This window comes from Bos mutus, chromosome 7, assembly GCF_027580195.1.
Source record: "Bos mutus isolate GX-2022 chromosome 7, NWIPB_WYAK_1.1, whole genome shotgun sequence".
NCBI classification, from domain to species: domain Eukaryota; kingdom Metazoa; phylum Chordata; class Mammalia; order Artiodactyla; family Bovidae; genus Bos; species Bos mutus.
The window spans coordinates 26,635,875-26,662,144 of NC_091623.1; the positions used below are offsets into that span (position 1 = coordinate 26,635,875).

Sequence of the window (26,270 nt, forward strand, 5' to 3'; positions counted from 1 at the left end):
TTCTTAGGATTTGGGACTCTGTTTTCCCCTCTGACTCTACAGTGTTCTGTTCCTCCCCATAGCTTACTATGTGATCATAGTTTCTCTCCTGACATCTGTTTCTCTTTTTAAACTTCACTTTTTACCTTTTCTCTTCTATTTTTGAGTCCCATCCTGGACATTTTTTAAAGTAGCTTGGGTACAAATTCTTGGTTCAGCAGCCAGCTCAAGTTTCATTTCTCTCGCCACTTCAGCTGTTATTGGTTTCCCTTTTCTTGTTTTGCTTACTATCTGTTCTTTTTTTTTTTTTTCCACGTGGCACACTATAATTTCTGACCTTATTTCACAAGTGGTTCATATGACTTATGAAGAAGAATGATTTACTTCTTCAACTTCTTTGGAGGGAAAAACATAACCTTTATTTTGTATCCACTTCAGGGGATAGCACATTACTTTAGAAGTATTAAGTAACCAAGATTTATCTGTTGTTGTTCAGTTGTTAAGTCATGTCTGAGTTTTTGCAATCCCATGGACTGCAGCACACCAGGCTTCCTTGTCCTTTACTATCTATTGGAGTTTGCTAAAACTCATGTCCATTGAATCGGTGATGCCATCCAGACATCTCATCTTCTGTCACCCCCTTCTCCTCCTGCACTCAATGTTTCCCAGCATTAGGGTATTGTCCAATGAGGTGGCTCTTGCATCAGGTGGCCAGAGTACTGGAGCTTCAGCTTCAGCATCAGTCCTTCCAATGAATATTCAGGGTTGATTACCTTTAGGATTGACTGGTTTGATATCCTTTCAGTCCAAGGGACTCTCAGGGGTCTTATCCAGTACCACAGTTTGAAAGTACCAATTCTTTCGAACTCAGCCTTCTTTATGGTCCAACTCTCACACCCTTAACATGACTACTGGAAAAACCATACCTTTGACTATACAGACCTTTGTTGGCAAAGTGATGTCTCTGCTTTTAAATATGCTGTCTAGGTTTGTCATGGCTTTTCTTCCAAGAAGCAAGCGTCTTTTAATTTCATGGTTGCAGTCACCATCTGCAATGATTTTGGAGCTCAAGAAAATAAGATCTGTCAATGCTTCTACTTTTCCCCCATCTGTTTCAGTTCATTTCATTCACTCAGTCGTGTCTGACTCTTTGTGACCCCATGGACTGCAGCATGCCAGGCTTCCCTGTCCATCAGCAACTGCTGGAGCTTCCTCAAACTTATGTCCATCGAGTCGGTGATGCCATCCAACCATCTCTTCCCCTGTCGTCCCCTTCTCCTGCCTTCAATATTTCCCAGCATCAAGGTCTTTTCCAATGAGTCAGTTCTTCGCATCAGGTGGCCCAAGTATTGGAGCTTCAGCTTTAGCACCAGTTCTTCCAATGAATATTCAGGACTGATTTCCTTTAGGATGGACTGGTTGGATCTCCTCGCTGTCCAAGGGACTCTCAAGAGTCTTCTCCAACACCACAGTTCAAAAGCATAAATTCTTCAGTGCTCAGCTTTCTTCACAGTCCAACTCTCACATCCATGCATGACAGCTGGAAAAACCATAGTTTTGACTACACAGACATTTGTCAGCCAAGTAATGTCTCTGCTTTTTAATATGCTGTCTAGGTTTTTCATAGCTTTTCTTCCAAGGAGCATGTGTCTTTTGATTTCATGGCTGTCGTCACCATATGCAGTGATTTTGGAGCCCACTGTTTCCATTGTTTCCCCATCTACCCCATCTGTTTACCTTGAAATGATGGAACCATATGCCATGAACTTTGTATTTTTAGAGTTGAGTTTTAAGCCAGCTTTTTCATTTTTCTCTTTCACCCTTATCAAGAGGCTCTTATTTCCTCTTTGCTTTCTACTGTTAGAGTGGTGTCATCTGCATATCTGAGGTTATTGATGTTTCTCCCAGAAATCTTGATTCTAGCTTGTGATCTACCCAGATCAACGTTTCACATGATGTACTCTACACAGAAGTGAAATAAGCAGGATCACAGTATGTACTTTTGATGTACTCCTTTCCCAATTTTGAAGCAGTCCGTTGTTCCATGTCTGTTTCTAACTGTTGCTTCTTGATCTGCATATAGGTTTCTCAGGAGACAGGTAAGGTGGTCAGGTATTCCAATCTCTTTATTTCCCAGTTTCTTGTGATCCACACAGTCACAGGCTTTAGTATAGTCAATAAAGCAAAAGTTGATGTTTTTCTGGAATTTTCTTCCTTTTTCTGTGATTGGACGAATGTTGGCAATTTGATCTCTGGTTCTTCTGCCTTTTTTCAATTCAGTTTCTACATCTGTAAGTTCTCAGTTCACATGCTGTTGAAGTCTAGCTTGGAGAATTTTGAGCATTACCTTCCTAGCATGTGAAATGAGTGCAACCGTATGCTAGTTTGAACATTCTTTGGCATTGTCCTTCTTTGGGATTGGAATGAAAACTGATCTTCCAGTCCTGTGGCCACTGCTGAGTTTTCCAAATTTTCTGGCCTATAGAGTACAGCAGTTTAATAGCATCATCTTTTAGGATGTCAAATAGCTCAGCTGGAATTCCATCACCTCCACTACTTTTGTTTGTAGTAACACTTCCTAAGGCCCACTTGACTTCACACTCCAGGATGTCTGGCTCTAGATGAGTGAGCACACCATCGTGGTTATCTGGGTCATTAAGACCTTTTTTTTATAGTTCTTCTGTGTATTCTTATCATTTCTTCTTAACCTCTTCTGCTTCTGTTAAATCCTTGCTATTTGTGTATACTTCATTGTGCCCATCTTTGGTTGAAATGTTCCCTTGGTATTTCTAATTTTCTTGAAGACATCTCTAGTCTTTCCCATTCTATTGTATTCCTCTATTTCTTTGCATTATTCACTTTCTTATCCCTCCTTACTATTCCCTGGAACCCTGCATTCAGTTGGGTATATCTTTCCCTTTCTCCCATGCCTTTCATGTCTCTTCTCAGAAAAGAAGACCTTCTCAGACAACCATGTTGCCTTCTTGCATTTCTTTTTCTTAGGGATGATTTTGGTCACCGCCTCCTGTACAATGTCATGAACCTCCCTCCATCCATAGTTATTTAGGCACTCTGTCTACCAGATCTAATCCCTTGAATCTATTTGTCACTTCTGCTGTATAATCATAGGGGGTTTGATTTAGGTCATAGCCGAATGGTCTAGTGTTTTTCCCTACTGTCTTCAAGTTAAGCTGAATTTTGCAATAAGGAACTGATGATCTGAGCCACAGTCAGCTCCAGGTCTTGTTTTTGCTGAAGATGGAGAAGAGCTTCTCTATCTTTGGCTGCAAAGAATATAATCTATCTCATTTCTCTATTGACCATCTGGTGATGTCCATGTGTAGAGTCTTCTCTTGTGTTCTTGGAAGAGGGTGTTTGCTATGCTCAGTGTGTTCTCTTTGCAAAACTCTGTTAGCCTTTGCCCTGCTTCATTTTGTACTCCAAGGCCAAACACTACTCCAGGTATCTCTTGACTTCCTACTTTTGCATTTTAATCCCCTATGATGAAAAGAATATCTCTTTTTGGTTTTAGTTCTAGAAGGTAGGTCTTCATGGAACCATTTGATTTCAGCTTCTTTGGCATTAGTGGTTGGTGCATAAACATGGATTACTGTGATGTTGAATGGTTTGCCTTGAAAACAGACCGAGATCATGCTGTTGTTTTTGAGATTGCATCCAAGTACTGTATTTCGGACTCTTGTGTTGACTATGAGGGCTACTCCATTTCTTCTAAGGGATTCTTGCCCACAGTAGTAGATATTAGTGGTCATTTGAATTAAATTCACCTATTTCCGTTCATTTTAGTTTCCCGATTCCTAAAATGTCAATGTTCATTCTTGCCATCTTCTGCTTGACCATGTCCAATTTATATATGTGGAATGAGCAAATAATGTATTCATGGTTTCTGTAATATTAGGTACTCAATCTTTTGTTGAAAGTTAATGCCCTGTAAAAATGAGTCCATAAGGATATTATTTTGAATCTCAAATAATCTCATTCTTAAGGTTGCATTCTTTATTTTCTTTTAATTTTCCTTTTGCAAATCAATCTGACAAGAGAGACTATTTGTGTGTGTAGGAAATCCTTTGCCCAATTTAGGCTTCCAGTAAACACAAGTTTTAAATAATGCAACATGGATATGGCTCATTTTAATCTCTAAGTAATTACCTGGACCCTTCAATAGGGAAATAACTTTTCAGACAGATCATTAGAAGCACATTTGTGGTAGACTTTTAAGGCATTAATAATCATAGAGATTGTCTTAATTGCTTTTGGAGTGAAGAATTCTTTTATAAAATGAAGAAATACTTTCTCATTCATCTGTTTTGCTAGGCTGGGCTTTCTTAAATTGGCTTGCTTTAAAATGGGCATACTTAAGATTAAAAAAGCTCCAGAGACCTTCCATCCATTTACAAATACAAAAATAGCAATAATGACTGACAGAGACACCCCTTTTCGCCTGTCAGTTATGGGGACTATTTAAGGTTCTTTCTTTTTCATGCTCTAGAAGTAATGTGAGGTTTAAATTCAACTCCCTTTAATCTGAAACACTGACTGAGCTCCAAACCACTTAGCAGCCTGCCATTTTTCAATGGGAGGGGAAAACAGCGATATAATTTACTGTCCACATTTTATAGTTTTCCCTTTAAAAAACCTGCTTACACAGTTCCTGTATTTGCAGAAACTAGAGAGTTAGATGGCTTTTAAATGCAGCCCTGGCTGGGCAGTGCTGGCAAACTCAAAGCAGCTGAAGGGCCACCCTAGCTGGTGCAAGGTGCTGAGAGATAAGGGGCTCTGGTAATAAAGTCAGGGGAAGTATGAAGGAAGATGGAGGCATCATCAGGTTGATGAGCCGAAAGGGGAAGCAGTGTTCAGGAAGGACAGAGGGTCATGGCTGGGCTCCACTGCTGAACTGAAGTGCACACCAAGATAAAAGTCGTGTCATTGTTTTAGTCAGGCAGCAGCATTTACTGGGCACTGACTCACTGCTGGGGAGTTTGTTCTCCATTACCCTATCTGAACCCTGGTCTCTTAGAGATTCAGCCAAAAGAATCTCTGGCCTCATGATGCTTTTATTATTGAGCAGGCGGTGTCTGCCCTGGGCCTTGTCTAGGAAAACTGGAGAAGAGGTGGGATTCGTGAGGCCTCACCAGCAAGATGGTGTTCTACCCACCTGGACTTTTCCCACTGTCCTTGTCCCCAGGCTACCTTGCCTCACGTTCTTCAGCAGTTTTCATCTTCTCCTGTTCACTTCCAGCTCACCTCTTCATGAAGCAATTACTGAGTACATACCATGAGAAGGCAAACACTGGAGAAATACTGTATTCACCAGGGTTCTCAGAGAAACAGAATTAATAGGATATCCTATGTATGATATAGCATTTAGATATAGATATAGGTAGATACATATGTGTGTGTGTGTGTGTGTGTGTATGTGTGTGTATGTGTGTGTGTATCCCTGTCAATCTATCTATCCATCTGTCTCTACAGTTGACTCTTGAACAACATGATGGGAGGAACGTTAGGAGCACAGACCCCTGCACAGTTGAAAATCCGTGTATAACTTTGCACTTGGCTCTTTGTATCCAGGGTTCTACACTCAACCAACTGCAGATAGTGTAGTAGTGTAGTCTGGATTTATTGAAAAAAACTCCATGTATAAATGGACCTGCACAGTTCACACTGTGTTCACACAGTTCACACTGCTGTTCAAGATCTCTCTCTCTCTCACACACACACTAATAGGATTGATCAATCTGTTTTTCCATCTGTCTGTCTATCTGAACATCATCTATTTAGATTTATTTTAAGAAACTGGACTGTGGAGAATGGCAGGATCAAAGTTTTCAGGGTAAGCTGACAGGCTGGAGACCCAAAGAAGAGCTGATGTTGTATCTCAAGTCTGAAAGCAGTCCAGAGACTGCCTTTCCTCTTCACTGGGGGAAGTCAGTCTTTTTTTTTTTTTTTTTCTGTCAACATTTCCAACTGATTAGATGAGATCCATCTAAATTATGGAAAGTAATTTGCTTTTTGCAAAATTTGCTCATTTAAAAAAATATTTCACAGCAACATCTAGATTAGTGTTTGACCAAATATGTGTGTACCATAGCCCAGACAAGTTGACACATAAAATTAACCATCATGAGTCCTATGTATCTTACAAAGGAAAGTAATATAGGCCCTTGTCTGGAATGAAAATGTGTTTAATAAGAGAGATGGTCACATAAGTAAATGAAGTGAAGTGAAGTCACTCAGTCGTGTCTGACTCTTTGCGACCTCTTAGACTATAGCCCACCAGGCTCCTCCACCCATGACATTTTCCAGCAAGAATACTGGAGTGGGTTGCCATTTCCTTCTCCAGGATCTTCCCGACCCAGGGATTGAACCCGGGTCTCCCACATTGTAGGCAGACGCTTTACTGTCTGAGCCACCAGGGAAGTCACATAAGTAAGTAAATAACTATAAATCAAGCCATGATCTTTGTGATGAGTTCTCTGTTGGCTCTCAACAAAGAACTTTGGGAATCTAGAGCAAAGGATAATCAATTCTGACTGGGGGTCATCAGAAAGGCTTAATAAAAGGAGTGTGATTTGCGGTGGATGTTGAAAGCTAGATAGGAGTTTGCTAAATGAAAAAAGGTAAGGACAAGTGAGGGGAAAGCAGTCTAAGTCCAATAAAAACAGAATTTGTCCATGAATTCATATATTCTCTAAAAATTCATGAAGCACAATTTCCATGTCTCTTGTTTAGGTACTTATGATATATAGCAGAGAAGCATCTCTGCTCAGAATGAATAATGATAATGGTCACTATTTGTGGAATGCTTTGTTTATATGTATTATCTCAATTACTGTCCCACCATCGGTGGGAATGGTTCTCGTGGTGAAGCTCAACAGTAGAGTACAGTATCTGTGGAATGCGGAGGGTCTACTGAGCACACTCCTGGGACTAGGAGGACAGGGAGTTGCTGGCCTCGGAGGCTTGGGCTGAAAGGCATAGCCTTTCCATTGGCAGGCAGATCCTGAAACAGGCGAGTCTTAAGCCCAGCTTTTCTTCACACCCCAGGTGACTCTACAGGTGTTCTAGAATAGCTGGAAGCTTGTGTGACAGTATCCAGGGGAATGGAACCTATAATAATCTTGTCTTTGGTTCTCTTCCTCTAAGGCTAGTTTTCACTCCAACTCCAAAGAAGGGCAATGCCAAAGGATGTTCAAACTACTGTATAATTGCACTCATTTCACATGCTAGCAAGGTTATGCTCAAAAAAACTTCAAACTAGGCTTCAACAGTATGTGAACCGAGAACTTCCAAGATATACAAGCTGGGTTTAGAAAAGGCAGAGGAACCAGAGATCAAATTGCCAACATTCATTGGATCATAGAGAAAGCAAGATAATTACAGAAAAAATATCTACATCTGCTTCCTTGACTACATTAAACCCTTTGACTATTGAATCACAGCAAACTGTGGAAAATTCTTAAATAGATGTGAATACAAGACCACCTTACTTGCCTCCTGCAAAACCTGTATGCAGGTCAATAAGCAGCAGTTAGAACTGGACATATGGAATAATGAACTGATTCCAAATTGGGGAAGGAGTACAACAGACTGTATATTGTTACCCTGCTTATTTAACTTATACATAGAGTACATCATATGAAATGCCAGGCTGGATGAATCACAAGTTGGAGTCAAGATTTCCAGGAGAAATACCATCACCTCAGATATGCAGGAGATATCACTCTAATTGCAGAAAGTGAAGAGGAACTAAAGAGCTTCTTGATGAATATGAAAGAGGAGAGTGAAAAAGCTGGCTTAAAACTCAACATTCAAAGAACTAAGATCATGGCAACTGGTCCTATCACTTCATGGCAAATAGAAGGGGAAAAAGTGGAAACAGTGGCACATTTTCTTTCCTTGGGCTCCAAAATCACTGGGGACAGTAGCTGGAGCCACAAAATTAAAAGACACTTATTCCTAGAAAGGAAAGCTATGACAAATGTAGGCAGTGTATTAAAAAGCAGAGACATCACTTTGCTATCAGAGGTTCATATAGTCAAAGCTATGATTTTTCCAGTAGTCATGTAGAGATGTGAGAGCTGGACGACAGAAAAGGCTAAGCACGGAAGAATTGATGCCTTCCAAACTGTGGTGCTGGAGAAGACGCTTGAGACTCCCTTGGACAGCAAGGACATCAAATCAGTCAATCTTAAAGTAAATCAATCCTGTATTCATTGGAAGGACTGATGCTGAAGCTCCAATACTTTGGCCACCTGATGAGAAGAGCCAACTCATTGGAAAAGATCCTGATGCTGGGAAAGATTGAGGACAGGAAGAAAAGGGGGCGAGAGAGGATAAGATGGTTGGATGGCATCACTGACTCAATGGACATGAATTTGAGCAAACTCTGGGAGATAGTGGAGGACAGAAGAGCCTGGTATGCTGCAGTCCATGGGGGTTGCAAAGAATCACACATGTTTTAGTGACAATGGAAATGGAACATTAGAGAGATTAAATGAATTTCTCAGAATTCCACAGCGAGTAAGTTGAGGTTCAGCCACTGACTGCCTAACATCAAAACTTGTGCTGTCTTCACTAAGCCATAACGCCTTAACACCCAGGCTAATGGGAAAAACAGTAATTGTTATAGTCTGAATTTTTGGATTTCCCTACATCTAAATTCATATAATGAAGTTCCAGCGCTCAATGTGATAGTATTAGGAGGTGGGGCCTGTAGGAGGTGATCAGGTTATGACAGTTGAACCTCTAAATGGGGTTAGTGCTTTTATAAAAGAGATCCATAGATCATGTGGGGATACAATGAAAAGCCTGCAGCTCAGAAGAAGGCCCTCACCCAACTATGCTGGCACCTTGATCTCAGACTAGAAGTCTCCAGAACTAGGAGAAATAAATGTCTGTTGTTTGTAAGCTGTCCAATCTGTGGTATGTTTTTTAATAGCAGCCTGACAGACTAGGAGAAATGATTGAACAAATGGCTCCAAAGGAGTGGGGTCAGTGCTATCATGGAGGTATCTTTAAGGCTCAGATGATGGAGATGTGAACAAAGGTGTATGCATTGCAAAGTGTGCTGAAGCGAGGGGGCCAGGAGTCTATGCAGCTGATAAAGCCAGAACCAAGGTAGAGGCTCTGGGAAGAGGAAGGAGGGACTTGGCATTAGATGAGCATTCAGTAAGTCTAGGAGACAAAGTTTAGTAACTGATTTTGGGAAAGTAGAGCAACTTAGGTATTCAGATCAGATCAGATCAGATCAGTTACTCAGTCGTGTCCGACTCTTTGCAAAGGTATATCCTCAGCTAATTGAAGTAGAAGAATTATGAAAATATGTTTCCTAGGTTGTGGGATTTCCAAGAGGTCCAGAGAGTCAGGACTGGGAGCCATGCAGCCAGGAACTGTGCTCGTACCACACCGTGGGGTTGCTACAGTGAAGAGTCCACTATGTGTCACACCACAGATGACCACTGATGCTGGGCATGGGATTCCAGAACCTCCACCACTGCCTGCTCCAAACTGCATACGTCTACCTTCGACCTCATGAAAGTAGGTACTGTGCAGCTCTGGCTTCCTTCCTCACTGGGTCAGAAGCTTGCATCCTGGTTACAAGGGAGACAGGGAAAGGGGCATTCAGCCTTTTCTACTTTTGAGGATTTGAGGAATTTCTCAAATTTGGAATGGATGATCAAAAGATGCTGGTGGTCAGCAACATTCCTACTCAGGTGGAGAAGGAGAGGGAGGGCTCAGAACTGACCCCAAGGTTTCCCGCTTAGTGATTAGAGATACTGTGACTAAGATCAGGGGACTGGAAAGAGGAATATGTTTGTTGAGCTAAAAAATTTAGTTTGTCTTCAAATAGATTGAATTTAAGATATCTGAGCATATCAGTGTGGTGACAGTTATGCAAAAAGCAGCTAGAAATTTGGGTCCCAGGCTCAAAATCATCAGTATGGCTAGAGATGTATATCTGGGAACCAGTATACAGATGTGGGGGCTTCACAGGTGATGAGTCTGCCATTGCAGGAGATTCAAGAGATGGGGTTCAGTCCCTGGGTCAGGAAGATCCCCTGGAGTAGGAAATGGCAACCCACTCCAGCATTCTTGCTTGGAAAATTCCACATACAGGGAAACCAGGGGGGGCTATAGCCCATGGGGTCAAAAATTCATACACAACTCAGCACGCACATGAGCAGATAGATGTGGGAATGGACAAGGTTGATTGGGAGGTACATAACCCTGGTGAATGTTGCCTCTGAAGGGCAGATAGGAGAGAAGGAAGACCCACTCAAAGATTTTAAGAGGTAGAATGAGAATCTAAAGACCGAAAATTAGAGGGTCATAGAGCTCAAAGGTACACAGGAAGAAGATGGTGCTCAAGAGAGTGAAATGCTTGATCAGAGAAATGAATATAGTGAGGGTTAAGAGTCACTGTGTCTCTCAGTTAGGATTTCATTGGTGGTATGTAGAAGTTCTTTTACTTCGGGCCAAGACCATAACGAGTTTAAAGGCAAACACTCATATACCCTATACTTTTCTTTAGTTATCCTATATACAGCTTTCCTCCCTTTGTCTCCATCTGGTCCTCAAATTTCCTCCTCTTAATCCTTCCAGTGTCCCCTTTCAAGACCAGCTTACCATACTTTTCCTACTAACAAAACCTCTCCTCAAGCAGGATCCCATTTTAATGTCAGTCCCCAGCTATGCCTCTCCCACCCTCGCTGCTCCTGTCAGCTTCCACTTTCTTCTTCTGTGTCTCCAGTCCGTCTCTGTTTCCCTTTGGTGTTTCTTCAGTTGCAGCGTCCCTCATCTAGCACCCCACGTTGGTGCCTAGGCCCGACCTGGTTCCCCAACTCCTCGTTCTGAGTGTATTTCCCATCCACCAGTGGGACTCCCATTTGCCCCAGATTCTGCTCGTACTCCACGTACTGGAGCCTTCACCTGCACCCACCATCTACTCCCGTACTCCACGTACTGGAGCCTTCACCTGCACCCACCATCTGCTTGGCACTGGAGTTGGTCTCATTCTTTGGAGACTTTCCTGGCCAGCCATTGCCCTACTTTTCTCTGCCTCTCTCTCTCTCATTTCTAGTCCCTTCTCTCACTTTGCATTTTTTTTTTTTTTCTCTCCAGACTATGTACTTTTATACTTTGTACCTGTCCTTTTCCTTGATCTGCTAATTTTAGAAAGAAGTATACCTAAAGAAGTTCCTTACCTTTCAGAGGCCAACACTGATGTATTTATTGGTGCAATGATATGATGACTGGGATTTGATTAAAAATGTTCAGGATGGGGTTTGGTATAATTGGAGAAATGACTGGTTATGGATTGATAATTGTTGAAGCTGAAGAGTACCTAGGGGCTCCTTATGGGCTTCCTACTCCATATACTCTCTATTTTTGTATATGTTTAAAATTTTCCATTAAGATGCCTTAATGAAAATAGCTTAAATGTTTATACGTAAATGTATGTGAGTAAATAAAATGAATTGACATAAAAAACACTGTTAAGTAATACTAGCATAAATATGATTTGGCAAAAATTATGAAGGTGATATTTGATTGCTTGAAGTGGGGAAAACACTAAGATATAGACAATGAGCTTGGAATGAGTGGGGATATAGAGAACTTGAGGAAAGAAATCTCAGCAATTGCATCATTGGGGCTTGACCCTCTTGGTGAAGGGGTCCATATGCTCTCCAGGGAATGCGGGGGTGGGGAAGTCTGTAAGACTTGAGAAATTCTCAGACAGCTTTTGTGGGGAAGTGGAAGGAGCCAGCTAGAGATACACTGCAGCTGAGTTTAGAGAATGTGCTTCTGCAAAGGGCCACTCACCAGTATCTTAGCAATCTAAATAGTCTTCTTAGTGACTCCAGGGATCCTCATGGGTGCTTCATGAAGAGGAACTGAAGAGCTTCTTGATGAGGGTGAAGAGGAGAGCAAAAAAGCTGACTTAACAGTTAAAAAACTAAGATCATGACATCTGGTCCCATCACTTCATTGCAAATAGAAAGGGAAAAAGTGGAAAGAGTAACAGATTTTATTTTCTTGGGCTCCAAAATCACTGTGGAAGGTGTCTGCAGCTATGAAATTAAGACTCTTGCTTCTTGAAAGAAAAGCTATGGTAAACCTAGACAACATATTAAAAAGCAGAGACATTACTTTGCAAACAAAGGTCTATATAGTCAAAGCTATGGTTTTTCCAGTAGTCATGTATGAATGTGAGAGTTGGACTATGAAGAAGGCTGAGTGCTGAAGAATAGATGCTTTCAGATTGTGGTGCTGGAGAAGACTCTTGAGAGTCCCTTGGACTACAAGGAGATCAAACCAATTAATCCTAAAGGAAATCAACCCTAAGTATTTACTGGAAGGACTGATGCTGAAGCTGAAGCTCTAATACTTTGGCCACCTGATGTGAAGATTGAAAAAGACCCTGATGCTGGGAAAGACTGAGGGCAGGAGGAGAAGGGGATGACAGAGGATGAGATGGTTGAATGGTATTGCTGACTCAATGGACACAAGTTTGAGCAAACTCCAGGAGATAGTGAAGGACAAGGAAGCCTGGTGTGCTGCATTCCATGGGGTCGCATAGAGTCAGACACCACTTAGCAACTGAACAATGACAACAATGGATGCTTCATGTTTTCCGCAAAACAAGAAAAGTCTTTTCTGTGAAGACGTAAACTGCCTGTAGAACCTATTTGTTTAGAAAATCTGTTTTACATACTGAGTTTCAGGGAAGACATTTATTGCAACAAGTTCCATGGCTAAAATGAAGTTAATAAGCGTTGTCTCTGGCATAACTGTACTTTCTGGTGTATTAGGCACTTGTTGCTTCTTTTCTTGTAGATATTAGTGGGATACACTGTAGGATCGTGAATATTTGAGTCCACCTGAAAGGGAAGAAACATTATTTTTTACAATTTTTAATTAATTAATTAATTTGGGGGGTTTAAAATTTAAATTTCCAATTTTAAATGAAATCGTGTCTGACTCTGTGCGACCCCATGGACTGCAGCCTACCAGGCTCCTCTGTCCATGGATTTTCCAGGCAAGAATACTGGAGTGGGGTGCCATTGCCTTCTCCGAAAATTTAAATTTCCAATTTTAAATGAATTTTTATTAGAGTATAGTTGCTTTACAATGTTGTGTTCATTTCTTGCTATACCGCAAAATGAATCAGTCATACGTTTACATATATCCACTCTTTTAAGGGAAGAGAATTTGAAAGTGGCTGTTGCTCTTTGGAGTGGCTCATAGAGGTTTATTTGCTCTCTCTTTGGTTAAAGCAGTGGTTTTCGACCTACATGTATGCATGAACACACACAAATACACAATCAATTTCACATATAATTTCAAGAGTTCAAAGATCAGAAATCCCAGTTAAATTCCTAGATCTGAGCCGCTTGGCTGGAAGCTTTAATAGGGAACATGTCCATTGTGTTTAACAAACAGAAGGCTCATTTTTGACTCAGAAATGATGAGCAATATTGTCACTGAGACTGTTTATTCTCCATGCCTCAGAGGTCAAAGCTTGACCTTCTTACCTTAACCCGAGATTTACCAAAAGTTATTCATTTAAGTCTGACTCAGCCTGTTATCCCTTTGATTTCACATAATTGGCTAATATGCAAAACACTTGTAACAGTATAACATGTCCACATAGTACAAGTTGTATTTTATTTTGTAATTTAAAAAATAACCTGGCTTCTGAGGTGGCTCAGTGGTGAAGAATCCACCTGCCAAGCAGGAGACACAAGTTTGATCCCTGGGTTGGGAAGATCCCCTGGAGAAGGAAATGGCAACCCACTCCAGTGTCCTTGCCTGAAAAATCCCATGGACAGAGGAGCCTGGAGGGCTATAGTCCATGGGGTCACAAAGAGTCAGACACGACTGAGTGACTAAGCAGCATCAGCAGCATGTGTGTACAGACTAAAACAGTGAATCAGCAGCTCTCCTGCCATATTTAAGAATGAGAAGGAAGGGATCTAACCTTTATTGAGGATTTAGGACACATTAGTTGCTCTGTGAATAACTTACTTAGTCAACACAGTGTTGCCATTAGACAGATATTACTTTTTCCCTTTGCATGATGCAAAACCTGAGGTTTGGTAAGTCTAATAAATTTGCCTAAAATGACCAGTTAATGAGCCAGCATTGAAACCCAGGTTTCTTGTAAGTCTCTACTGAACAGAGAACACTGGATATTTGTTGCTCTTCGGCTACTTGTATTCATCTCTCTCTTTTCTGGAGAATTAGTTCTCCTGTTCCTATCTGCTGCCCCAGTCTAGTCTATGATGTGTCCTTATAAGTATTAACCAAGTTACCCTGCCTCAGGACTAAAGCTAGGATAATCACATTCTCTCTGATTTTTTTGTATCTTGCATGGAGAGACTCGAAGACTGAAAACTTAGTTAAAACTAATTCTTTCTAGTATTAACGTCATGAATGAACTAACTGTTGACTCCTGTTGCCTACCCACCCTCAGCTACCCTATTTGTTCTTTAGAATTCTTTTTGTTTCTGTGAGCTACTCAGTATTTTTTAATAAACTTATTTCTTCTGTAGGTTGTGTAGTTCTGTGGGCTGAATTGTGCTCCCCAAATTCGTATATTGATGCCCTGACCTCTGGTGTGATTGTGTTGGGAGATGGGGCCTTTGGGAGATAATTAAGTTTCAATCAAGTCATAAAAGGCTTCCTTGACAGCTCAGTGGTGAAGAATCCGCCTGCAATGCAGGAAACATGGGTTCAATCCCTGGGTCGAGAAGATCCCCTGGAGGAGGAAATGGCAACTCACTCCAGTATTTTTTTTTTTTTTTAATTGGAGGCTAATTACTTTACAATATTGTGGTGGTTTTTCCCATACATCAACGTGAATCAGCCATGAGTGTACATGTGTCCCCCCATCCTGAAGCCCCCTCCCATCTCCTTCCCCACCCCATCCCTCTGGGTTGTCCCAGTGTACCAGCTTTGAGTGCCTGTTTCATGCATCAAAGTTGTACTGGTCATCTGTTTCACATATGGCAATATACATATTTCAATGCTATTCTCCCCAATCATCCCACTCTCACCTTCTCCCACAGAGTCCAAAAGTCTGTTCTTTACATCTGTGTCTCTTTTGCTGCCTTGCATATAGGGTCGTCGTTACCGTCTTTCTAAATTCCGTATATGTGCGTTAATGTACTGTATTGTTGTTTTTCTTTCTGACTTACTTCACTCTGTATAATAAGCTTCAGTTTCATCCACCTCATTAAATCTGACTCAAATGCGTTCTTTTTTATAGCTGAGTAATATTCTACTGTATATGTATATGTACCACAACTTCCTTATCCATTCGTCTGCCGATGGACATCTAGGTTGCTTCCATGTCCTGGCTATTATAAACAGTGCTTCGATGAACATTGGGATACACGTGTCTCTTTCAATTCTGGTTTCCTCGGTGTGTATGCCCAGAAGTGGGACTGCTGGGTCATATGGCAGTTCTATTTCCAGTTTTTTAAGGAAACTCCACACTGTTCTCTGTAGTGGCTGTACTAGTTTGCATTCCCACCAACAGTGTAAGAGGGTTCCCTTTTCTCCACACCCTTTCCAGCATTTATTGTTTGTAGACTTCGATGGCAGCCATTCTGACTGGCATGAGATGGTACTTCATTGTAGTTTTGATTTGCATTTCCCTGATAAAGCCACTCTGGTATTCTTGCTGGGACAATCCCATGGACAGAGGAGCTGGGTGGGCTACAGCTGTGGGGTTGCAGAGAGTCAGACAGGACTGAGCACGCACACACGTATGCAAGATCATGCATGAAAACATCTCAAACCACTCCTGGCACACTCTAGGAAAACACACGTCATACAGGTGAGACTTTCATGGTGAGATTAGTGTCTTCATAAGAAGAAACACCAGAGAGCTTGCTTTCTTCTCTCTCTGCCATGTGAGGACATAGTGAGATGGTGACTGTCTGCAGGCCAGGAAGAGAGCCCTCACCTAGGAAATGAATTGGCCAGTGCTTCGATCTTGGACTTCTCAGACTCCTGACTCTGAAAAGTAAATTCCTATTGTTTAAGCCACCTGGTCTTGGTGCAGGAGACTTGGGTTCGATCCCTGAGTTGGGAAGATCCCCAGGAGAAGGAAGAGGCAATCTACTCTAGTATTCTTGCCTGGGCAATCCCATGGACAGAGGAGACTGGCAGGCTATGATCCCTGGGGTTATATATGGATATTTTCTGTTACTTGCTACCAACGAATTGACTACTATATAAAATGGCCAGTGAAAAGACATAGGTTTAACTCTTAGTACCGTGGTTTTGAGATGAAAGAGAAAAAAGGACAGAGGTCACAGCAGCAAATTTAATGACTTACTATCATTTCTAGGAGGAAAAGTTTTGTGAATAAGATGGGAGTTGAAACTGTTTAATAGTGTAGGATTTGGAAGTTATTTCTGGATTATGGCATGCTTGCTCTCGCTTTATCTCGGTTGCATGTTCCTCAATTCCAGCTTGACTGTGATTTAACCCTCCATGGTGTGCAGCGTTAGAAAATAAATTGGCTCAGGTTAGCTTTTCCTTTAGGCTGCAGAGGCGGGGAAATGAAAACTAATCCCTAAAAAGTGATCTGCCAGGGGGAAAAGCTGCACTGAAACGGGCACCTGAACTTTTTCTTTCTACTTGTTTGCTTTGGTCTTAAAGAATGAAAGAAATTCTTACTGCAGGAATTTCTTCACTGGCTCCTAGTCACTCTTCCTAATATAGGCTCATCTTTTATTTTTAGAGCTTTGTTTGGATCTATATGTCTTTTAGGTCTGAGTAGTACCTTCCATGAGATAATTCAATTCTGAGAAATCAAGTCAAGAGAAGATGAAATGTAAGGTTTGCCTCACCTCTGCTATACTTTCTGTCTGCTTTTAAGGTTGACAAAATTTAAAGTTTTAAATTTCCTCCAGGATTTCTTGGCATCATCTATATTTTTTCCTCTTAGTTACAGAACATTTTAAGTTTGATGGTATCCTAGCAATCATGCAGTCCACCCTTCTTATCTTACAGAAGAGGAAATAAAGGCCTAAAAAAGTATTTGGCTTGTCAATAATTATATACTTAGTGACTGAATGGGGACTTGAACACAGTTTTTTCAGATTTCCAGTTCTGCGTGCATTTTGCTTCCACAACCAGCCAACTAATTGACCAAGCCAAGAGAATAAAAGCAATTACCATTCAACCTAAACTAAAGAAAAAAATATGGAAAAGAAGAAGAAATAAAATTTTCAAAGTATTGAGTTTTACTAGGCAAAGGGGAAGATTTTGAGCCATGTGGAAGAAAGAGGCAGAGAGCTATCGGTTTTGGAAGGATTGCTTTTAAGCCCACTACCAGATTGCTTTATCCTCTGGGCAAGTGCCTGAATGTGTATTTCATGGGTTAAAGGATCCCTTCAAGGTGAACGAATGAAACACTGTCTCATTTCTATGTGAACAAAACTTTAAAAGGAATTTTTTCCTCTTGGGAGTTTGTCACATTAAATCTGCTTGGTTTGAACATCTATGTTGAAAACAGGCTAAGAGAACTTCATCTTATTTCTCTCCTTGGCTTTTTGCCTTCCTGTCTTGCAAGAAGTGACGCTGTCTGGGCGCCCTGTTCCTTCCACAGCTCGAGACTGAACGTCCCCTGTCCGCTGGGTAGCTCGTCTCTTTCTGGGGAACCACACCCTAGGTCAGGATGGTTTGTTTTCACTATAGGGCCAGCTGTTCCAGGATTACTTTTTCAGAGTTGGAAACCACAAATTTGAACCCTGAGGCAAAAGGCTGAGAATAAAAATGTAAAGAAAAATGTCAAAGAACTTTTTGTCAGACTGTCACCTTTCTGTTCAGAACTGAGTCTGTCTTTAGTGTTATTCAGTATCCCTGCTATAAACATATTGCTCTAAAGAACGTATGATGAAAAGTCCTAAGTATAAAGGGAAAACACACGTCCCTCTCCTTTCCTCTAGGCAACAAAAGCAAATATTAAGAAGGAGTAGAATAGTTGGAATTTATACTCTTCCTTTTGAATAAAGAGGCATTTCTTGATAACATGAAGGGTTTGGGCTCTGGGGTTGGACTCTCAAGTCCTTCGTTGTGTAATTAAAAGACAGTGATCAAAGCCAACATTTTGGTGAGGAAAACAACTTTGGAGCCATCCTTACCATAATGGGTTGCTGAAGTTGAGTAATTAGTAGCTACAGAATTTAGAGCAGGGTTTTAGGAAGTCAGTTTCTGTGGTTGAAAGCATATGCCATGTCATGAGAATTTACTGCACCATAAAAATATTCAATGAATTCTTTAAGACAAAGGAAAAAGAAAGAGATAAATATCAAGTTCAGTAATTGAAGCTTGTTGTGTTTTGGAAAGTAGGTTATTTTTTCCTTTGTATTTCGATTACACTTAGAAACTTTTGAATCATAAATCCCTGTGATTTTTAATAAAGGTCACCAACAATATAAACACACATTTAAAGACAATTCATAATCACATTTTCCCATTTAATGATACATATTTTTGCATAATAGTTTCTATAGTTCTTTTCATAAGCCTGTGTGTTTTATATTTTCAACCCCACTATTTTATGTTATGCTTTTTAAATATAACATTCTGTCTCTCACTATTAAAATTTCCAGTTTTTATTTATTTATTTTAAATTTTATTTTGTAATTTTACAATATTGTATTGGTTTTGCCATATATCAACATGAATCCACCACAGGTATACACGTGTTCCCCATCCTGAACCCTCCTCCCTCCTCCTTCCCCGTACCATCCTTCTGGGTCGTCCCAGTGCACCAGCCCCAGGCATCCAGTATCGTGCATCGAACCTGGACTAACAGTTACTATTTTAAATGATTGCATAATATTTCATATTATCTATCTTAATTTGCTAACTTCTACTGTTGAACCTTTAGATAGCTTTATTTTGGCAATTAGATGTGTGTTATAGATAACATTGCATTGAGCATCTTCTTGTTTGTAGGTATTTATTTTATTAGTGTTCAGTTTTGTCTCATAATTAAATTCCCACAAATGATTGTGATTATAAACATCTTTATGGTTCTTGCTGTATAACATGACATGTTGTTTTCTGAACTGTTTATGTAACATGACCGTATGACATCCTCGACAGTGCTACATATGTTGGATGTTGTTATCATTTCTTTGTTTTAATTTGCATTTCTTTGATTATTACTGGAATGAACATTTTTCCTTTGTGGATTTCCTTTTATTGTTTTTGCCAGTTGTATTTATTTGAATGTGCACTGTCTATGACAGTTCAACAGCTTATTTTTTCCTGTTTAATAGCTTCTCTGAGGAATAGTACACTTTGATCTCTGGACACTTGACTGTCTATTCTGAAGTCATCTTCAGGCCAGGAACACTTTTTTCTTAGGTGAGATTTATCTGAAAGCATCACACTACATTTTAATTGCAGTAACTCTTTGTACCATGAGGAAACTATTCCACGTCCTCACTGTGTCCTCTGAGAGAGAGAGACACCTCTGGAGACTCTTATACAGGCATTAACCCCATCATAGAGCTCCACCCTTATGACCTCATCCCACCCTAATTACCTCCCACAGGCTCCATGTCCACATATTACCACATCAAAGGTTACGGCTTCAACACATGAATTTTGAGGGGGATGCAAACATTCAGTCCCTACACTCTCTTTCTCCCTCAGGTCACTCCAACCTCTACCCAAATACACATCTTCTTAACTAAGGGGAACTTGATATGTGTTAAAGACAGAAGTACTAATAAAATTTCAGGAACACTTGATTGAGCTTATAAAAATTTAATCAATAGATATAGAACAAAATGAAATAAACAAGCGAAAGAACAGTGTGGGAGGAGATGGGGCATTTTATAGCAGGGCCAGTCTCGAAGCATGATTTGCCTTGTGGGTATGATGGCAGCATGTGGTTTTAAGAGTCCATTTAGAAGAATATTTTCATGTCTTGTAACTCATGCATTCTGAAGTTTGAGTCTCAGTCATGAATGGTAGGAATGGAGCTTCACAATACAGGGATCTCAACAGCACTAGGAATTACCCCTTGGGTGCCTCCACCCCTCCCCTCCCCTTCTCTCCCTTCCCTTCCCTGCATTCCCTACCCACGTCCCTTGCCCTAAGCTCCCACATTCCAACTGGCATCAGGCTAGTTACACATCTGGCTATTTCTTTATTTTCTTTTGTGAGTCAGAAATGAATCAATACCCTGGCAAGGAGTTAAAAAGGCTAGTCTTTACGAAGTGCTATTTTGTGGGTAAATACAAACACGATAATTTGAGTGTTTAAAAACTTAAGCTTGAATAGTTATTTTATGATTTAAAGAATCCTATTACTGATCATTAAAAAAAGTCAATTAGCTTGTAGGATCTGAATAAATCTTATTTGTACATGGTAAAAATGCAAGCATTAGAAAAAGGTGTACAGTCAAAAACAAATTTCCTTCCCATTCTACAACCCCAGTGCCTTTGTCTCTCTTTTTCTCAGAGGCAACCATTACTAATTTCTTGCTTGTGCCCTATGGAAACACTCTCTATATAGTCAAACTTAAATATTATTTATATAGTCCCCCTTAAAAACCCAAATAGGAAATACTGTATATACCTTGTGTTTATTCTTGTTTTTTCACTTTTAATTTAACTATGTTTTGCTTCTTGGAAACTGGTCTATATCTGCACACATAGTTTTATCCCATTCTTTTTACTGGCTGTATGATGAGAATGTGTTGTAATTTATTAAATTAGCCCCCTGCTAATAGGTACTTAGGTTATTTCTAGTCTTTTAAAAAACAAGCCCTAATGCATTGTAAAGACTTGTGTGTTTGTGCAAGTATGTTTGTAAATATATTTGCATGCTGAATAATCACATGAAGATAAATGTGGTATTGCGGTGATTAAAGCATGAATACTGGAGTTTTACTATCCACGACTACCTGCCTACCACTTATTAACCTAGGGGCAAGTTACTTAACTATCTGTACCTTATTTTCCTCATCTGTAAAATTGGTATAAATACAGATATAAATAAAGAGATATTGGAGATATACATATTACTGGTGCTAATACAAGTACAGCATTCTGACATCAGCATAAAAAATGGCCTCTATAATTTTCTTGTTGGGATTATTTCTTGGAAGCCAGAACCTTATCTTTTAGAAGTATCAATGCTATTACTGGAGAATACCTTTATTCCCCTCAACTTTGATAAAGAAGAACTCACTTCTAAACTTGTCCTAAGTATTGACATAATTGATGCTTAATTTTGGCTCAGAGAAGATGGTTGGGAAGGTAAACTGAGAGTAAGAGTTCCTGCTTACTCTCAGGTAGAAGCAGGAGGTTGAATTTAGCCTCACTTGTTTTTGAACGTTGGGTTGAAAGTCATCATTTTGGGCCTCAGTGTCCTTACCAGTTATACGCAGGGATTAGATAGATGATTCCTAAAGTAACTTCCAGCCCAAACAATTTTGTCTGTGCTTATTCCAGTCTCAAAATGAGGTATGATTTATATGACTTAGGCAATTCTGAGAGAGAAGTCTAAAACCTGACTCATAAACAGTGTCATTTTGCACATGTTGTTCCCTCTGTGTGGAATGACCTTCCCCCATCTGACTGTGTAGCTGAGCTCTGACTCATCCTCATAGACTTAGCTCCAGCTGGCTTTTCACCGTGAAGCCCTCCCTGGGTGCCCCAGCTCAGTTAGGCTCTCTATCCCTTTGAACTATCTTGGCCTCTGCATTACGTGGTGGGGTAAGGAGATCCAACCAGTCCATCCTAAAGGAGATCAGTCCTGAATATTCATTGGAAGGACTGATGCCAAAGCTGAAAATCCAATACCTTGGCCACCTGATATGAAGAGCTGACTCATTGGAAAAGACCCTGATGCTGGGAAAGATTGAGGGTAGGAGGAGAAGGGGACGACAGAGGATGAATGGTTGGAAGGCATCACTGACTCAATGGACATGAGTTTGAGTAAACTCCGGGAGTTGGTGATGGACAGGGAGGCCTGGCGTGCTGCGGTTCATGGGGTTGCAAAGAGTTGGACACGACTGAACTGAACTGAAGGGTTTTTAATTATTACCTGATAGCTTTTATTTGTCACCCCAGCCTCAGCCTTGATTTTGCATCTTTGATGCATCAAGGATGAGATGACACAGTCATTTCTTGGATTTTAAGTGTCAATCGAAAGTCTGGGCCCTTCAGAGAGGAGAAGGTATGTGTACGCAGATAAACACACTACCAGGAGAACACATGCTGAGCAACTAAAGCTCTGATGTGCCAGAAGGGAGAAAGCACTCTGGACAGGAGGGTGCCAGGGCTGAGGAGACGCTGTGGCCTCCGACAGAGGAGTGAAGCCCTCTGCCTGGTCCTCTCACCTGGTCCTTTCCTCGAACTCAGCACAGGACTAAGGAGAGTGACAGAAATACCCCAGGGGCATGAAGAATCTGAGCCCAGAGGGAAACCACGTTTCTTTTCCTCGAGAGTGCCCAGTGAGATGGGAAGAACCCAGAGTGGACATGGCCATGCACAGTACCCAGGTGCCCAGGCCTGAGGGGGCTCACAGAGGCTCAACAGTGTGGCAAGGTGTGGGAGCAGAGGGTGACTCCTGTGCTCCATCAGAGAGGGGCATGGGTGGAGAAGGGCTGAGCCTGGCTTTGCTGTATGTCCTGGGGCCCTGTGTGATGTGGGAGCCACCAAATGGTCCTGTGCATTGTAAAGGGGCAAGGAGATTAAACAGGGTTGGGCCCCAAGGTACTTTAGACCAGGAACATGGACAGAATCAACAGTTTGACCTACATGGCCCAACTCCTGAAGACCAGATGGAGAACAGTTCAGTAAATACCTGGACTTGTTGTTTACCCGCTCCCAACCTGCCCTTGACAAATGGCAGAATCCCAATTCAATTGAGATTCAGTTTCCATAACTTGGAGAAATAGGAACTCCGTGAAGTTTGGTAGAAATGGATGCTTTTGAACTGTAGTACTGAGAGTCCCTTGGACAGCAAGGAGATTAAACCAGTCAGCCCTAAAAGAAATAACCCTGCATATTCATTGGGAGGACTGATGATGAAGCTGAAGCTCCAATACTTTGGCCACTTGATGCAAACAACTGACTCATTAGAAAAAAAACCCTGATGCTGGAAAATATTGATGGCAGGAGGAGAAGGGGATGACAGAGGATGACATGGTTGGATGGCATCACCGACTTGATGGACATGAGTTTGAGCAAGCTCTGGAGTTGGTGATGGGCAGGGAAGCCTGGCGTGCTGCAGCCCATGGGGTCCCAAAGAGTCAGACACGACTGAGTGACTGCAATAAACTGAGAAATTAAAAATGTTTGATAAAGATTCCAAGGACTTCTAATTCTTCCATACTGTCTCAAATGTTTGACTCCTTATCTGCATTTCTGGATCATGAACTCTTTGAGGGCACTAAGTCTTCGGGCTTCCCAGGTGGTAAAGAATCGGCCTGCCAGTGCAGGAGATGCAAGAGACGTGGGTCCAGTCTCTGGGTCAGGAAGATCCCCTGGAGTAGGAAATGGCAACCCACTCCAGTATTCCTGCCTGGAAAATTCCACGGACAGGAGAGCCTGGGGGGCTAGAGTCCATGGGGTCTCAAAGAGTCCAACAGGACTAAGCTCAAACACACTGTATCCTCTATTTTATTTTTCCCTATGCTTTGCAAGTGCTGACACAGAGAAGGCCTGTAGTAAGCTTTTGTTGAATAAGTAAATGGACCTGTACTGGATAGCTCTTCTGTGCCACAACCTGTCCTAGGTGCCTTCAGAGCCCTGTGAACAAGACACTATTATCTCCATGTCGCAATCGAGAGCACTAAGTGAAGCACAGGAAGTGATGTAACCATCCCTGGGCAGATGGCAGGCAGATCTCATTCACATTCTAGGCCCTCTGACACTCAACTGCTTTCCTAGGCAAAAAGGATTCTCTTAGAGTCTGAATCGGAGAAGGCAATGGCACCCCACTCCAGTACTCTTGCCTGGAAAATCCCATGGATGGAGGAGCCTGGTAGGCTGCAGTCCATGGGGTCGCTAAGAGTCAGACATGACTGAGCGACTTCACTTTCACTTTTCACTTTCATGCATTGGAGAAGGAAATGGCGACCCACTCCAGTGTTCTTGCCTGGAGAATCCCAGGGACAGGGGAGCCTGGTGGGCTGCCGTCTCTGGGGTCGCACAGTCAGACATGACTGAAGCGACTTAGCAGCAGAGTCTGAATATACCTATGGAATTAGGATGAACATTAGTTTTTCACTTACTGTAGTAGATTTTTTTTTACCTATTTCTCGATTACTTTGAAAATAAACAGCAGGGTGTTCTCATTTTACTTTTCTTATTGATTACAAATTAGAAAAAAGTACCTATCACAATATAACTGTGATACTATATGATACTATAAGCATAATAAAGGTATGTGTGTGCTTAGTCGCTCAGTTGTGTCTGACTCTTTGTGACCATATGGACTGTAGCCTGTAGATTGAATCCATGGGATTCCCTAGGCAAGGATACTGGAGTGGGTGGCCATTCCCTTTTCCAGGGGATCTTCCTGACCCAGGGATCAAACCTGGGTCTTCTGCATTGCGGGCTGATTCTTTACCGGCTAAGCCACTAAAGCTTAATATTCTTGCTAATACTGCTTTGTTTGTTTATAAAAGAAATATAGGTTTTTATAGATGATATATAAAATTAGAAAAATACAAGAAGTTAGAATTCACTTATGATTTTACTTCATATAGATACCCACTACTAACCTTTAGTTATATTTCACTCTGATTGAAGAAAAATTAAAAAAATTGATGCTGACACTTTATATGTCATTATATCAAGAATGTTCTGCATAGTGTGGAGTGTTTAATATTCATTGAACCAAATCTATTTGGACTCTAGTGATCAGTGGGAGAAGTTATTAGAGTTACGGCTTCACAAGTAAATTGAAATATTCAATATGCAAATTCTTGCTTTAGATACTCTTCTGGAAAACTTCTAAAATTTCAAGGAAAAAAAAAAAAAAAAAAAAAAAAATATATATATATATAAAATTCAATAAGACTATCATGACTATACTAAGCTTTAATTGCAATTTGAAAACCAAGAAGATGATAAAAATCACCTACCTACCTGGTTTAGAAGTGGTTTAACAGTTCTGTGGGAGAGAGGAGGGGCCTCATGTCCCGGAGGACACAAGAGTGATTGAACAAGTGCAGTAACATCTCCCTCCACTCCAGAGGTGGTAAAACACTGGATTACAATAGGGAGTAAAAGTTTAGGACTAGATTTACATTTCAAGCTTTCTAAAAAATTAACATGTCTGTTTCAGGCCAGTTAAAGAAGCAAGGTACCTTCTACTTAAGGCATCAGAATTTTCTCAGTATGAATGGAAACTGCTATAGGATTGTTTTGGCTTGTGTCCATGGAGTTTAAGAAAGAAGGAGGCCTGGAGGGCAAGCTAAATTGACTTGATGTTTTTAGGTTTTTTGACATGTGGGGACTAATCTTATTTCCATGTCAATGGACCCTGTCAGCTGCTGCAGGTTAAAATATGATTAGCCCTTCCCTTTAATTGGCCATGTAATAAACTCATCATCCCCAAAGCCTGGCTTGGTGGTTCAGAGCACAGACTGAGAACCGGATTCCAATCCTAATTTTGCTCTTTATGGGTGTTGACACTTGGGGCTGATAAAGACCTTTATGCCTCATCCTGTTTGTCCTTATCTCACGGGGGGGTGGTTTATAAGGATTAAATGAGTAAAAGCACTTTGAATAATGCCTGGAACAGAGTAAGAACTCTAAACTTGTTAAATAAGAAGTAATATAATTAGGCTCCCCATTTGTGACTGCTGGTGAACCAAGAAACTGGGAGTGTGCTAATGACATATGGCTGACTTGGGAATCTCATAATAATGAAAAAGTGCCCATGTTTTTGTGGCAAAGTAGGTGGATATTTAAGCAACAAACTGGCAGGTTCGGGTTGAGTACTGCAGGGATCTTCAAGTCAACTGGGTTGTTTCACTAAACATGGTGTTGGGGCTGCCCTGGGGAGTATGTGGGACAGCTGCTTTACTTTAGGAACAGGATGCATATTTGAAAGGAGGATTTGTATTTCTCAGGTTATTTACCTGGACTGGGTGAGGTAAATTGAATCTGGGGATAGATTGGAGATATCCAGGGTTATTCTTTCTTGCTAGATTTTCAAATAAATCAGATAGAATTTTAATCTTCAATTCACTGTTTCTGTCAGTTACCATT

The 26,270-nt window shown here is 41.0% G+C and overlaps 1 long non-coding RNA gene across 1 annotated transcript in view; it reads left to right on the forward strand.

The window, feature by feature from the left end:
* LOC138988609 (uncharacterized) overlaps positions 1–26,270 on the forward strand; it is a 565,076-nt gene that overhangs the window by 18,816 nt on the left and 519,990 nt on the right. Inside the window, exon 3 of the long non-coding RNA XR_011464881.1 lies at positions 9,333–9,537. This is a non-coding gene — a long non-coding RNA (uncharacterized lncRNA). The remainder of the gene's footprint in view (positions 1–9,332; positions 9,538–26,270) is intronic.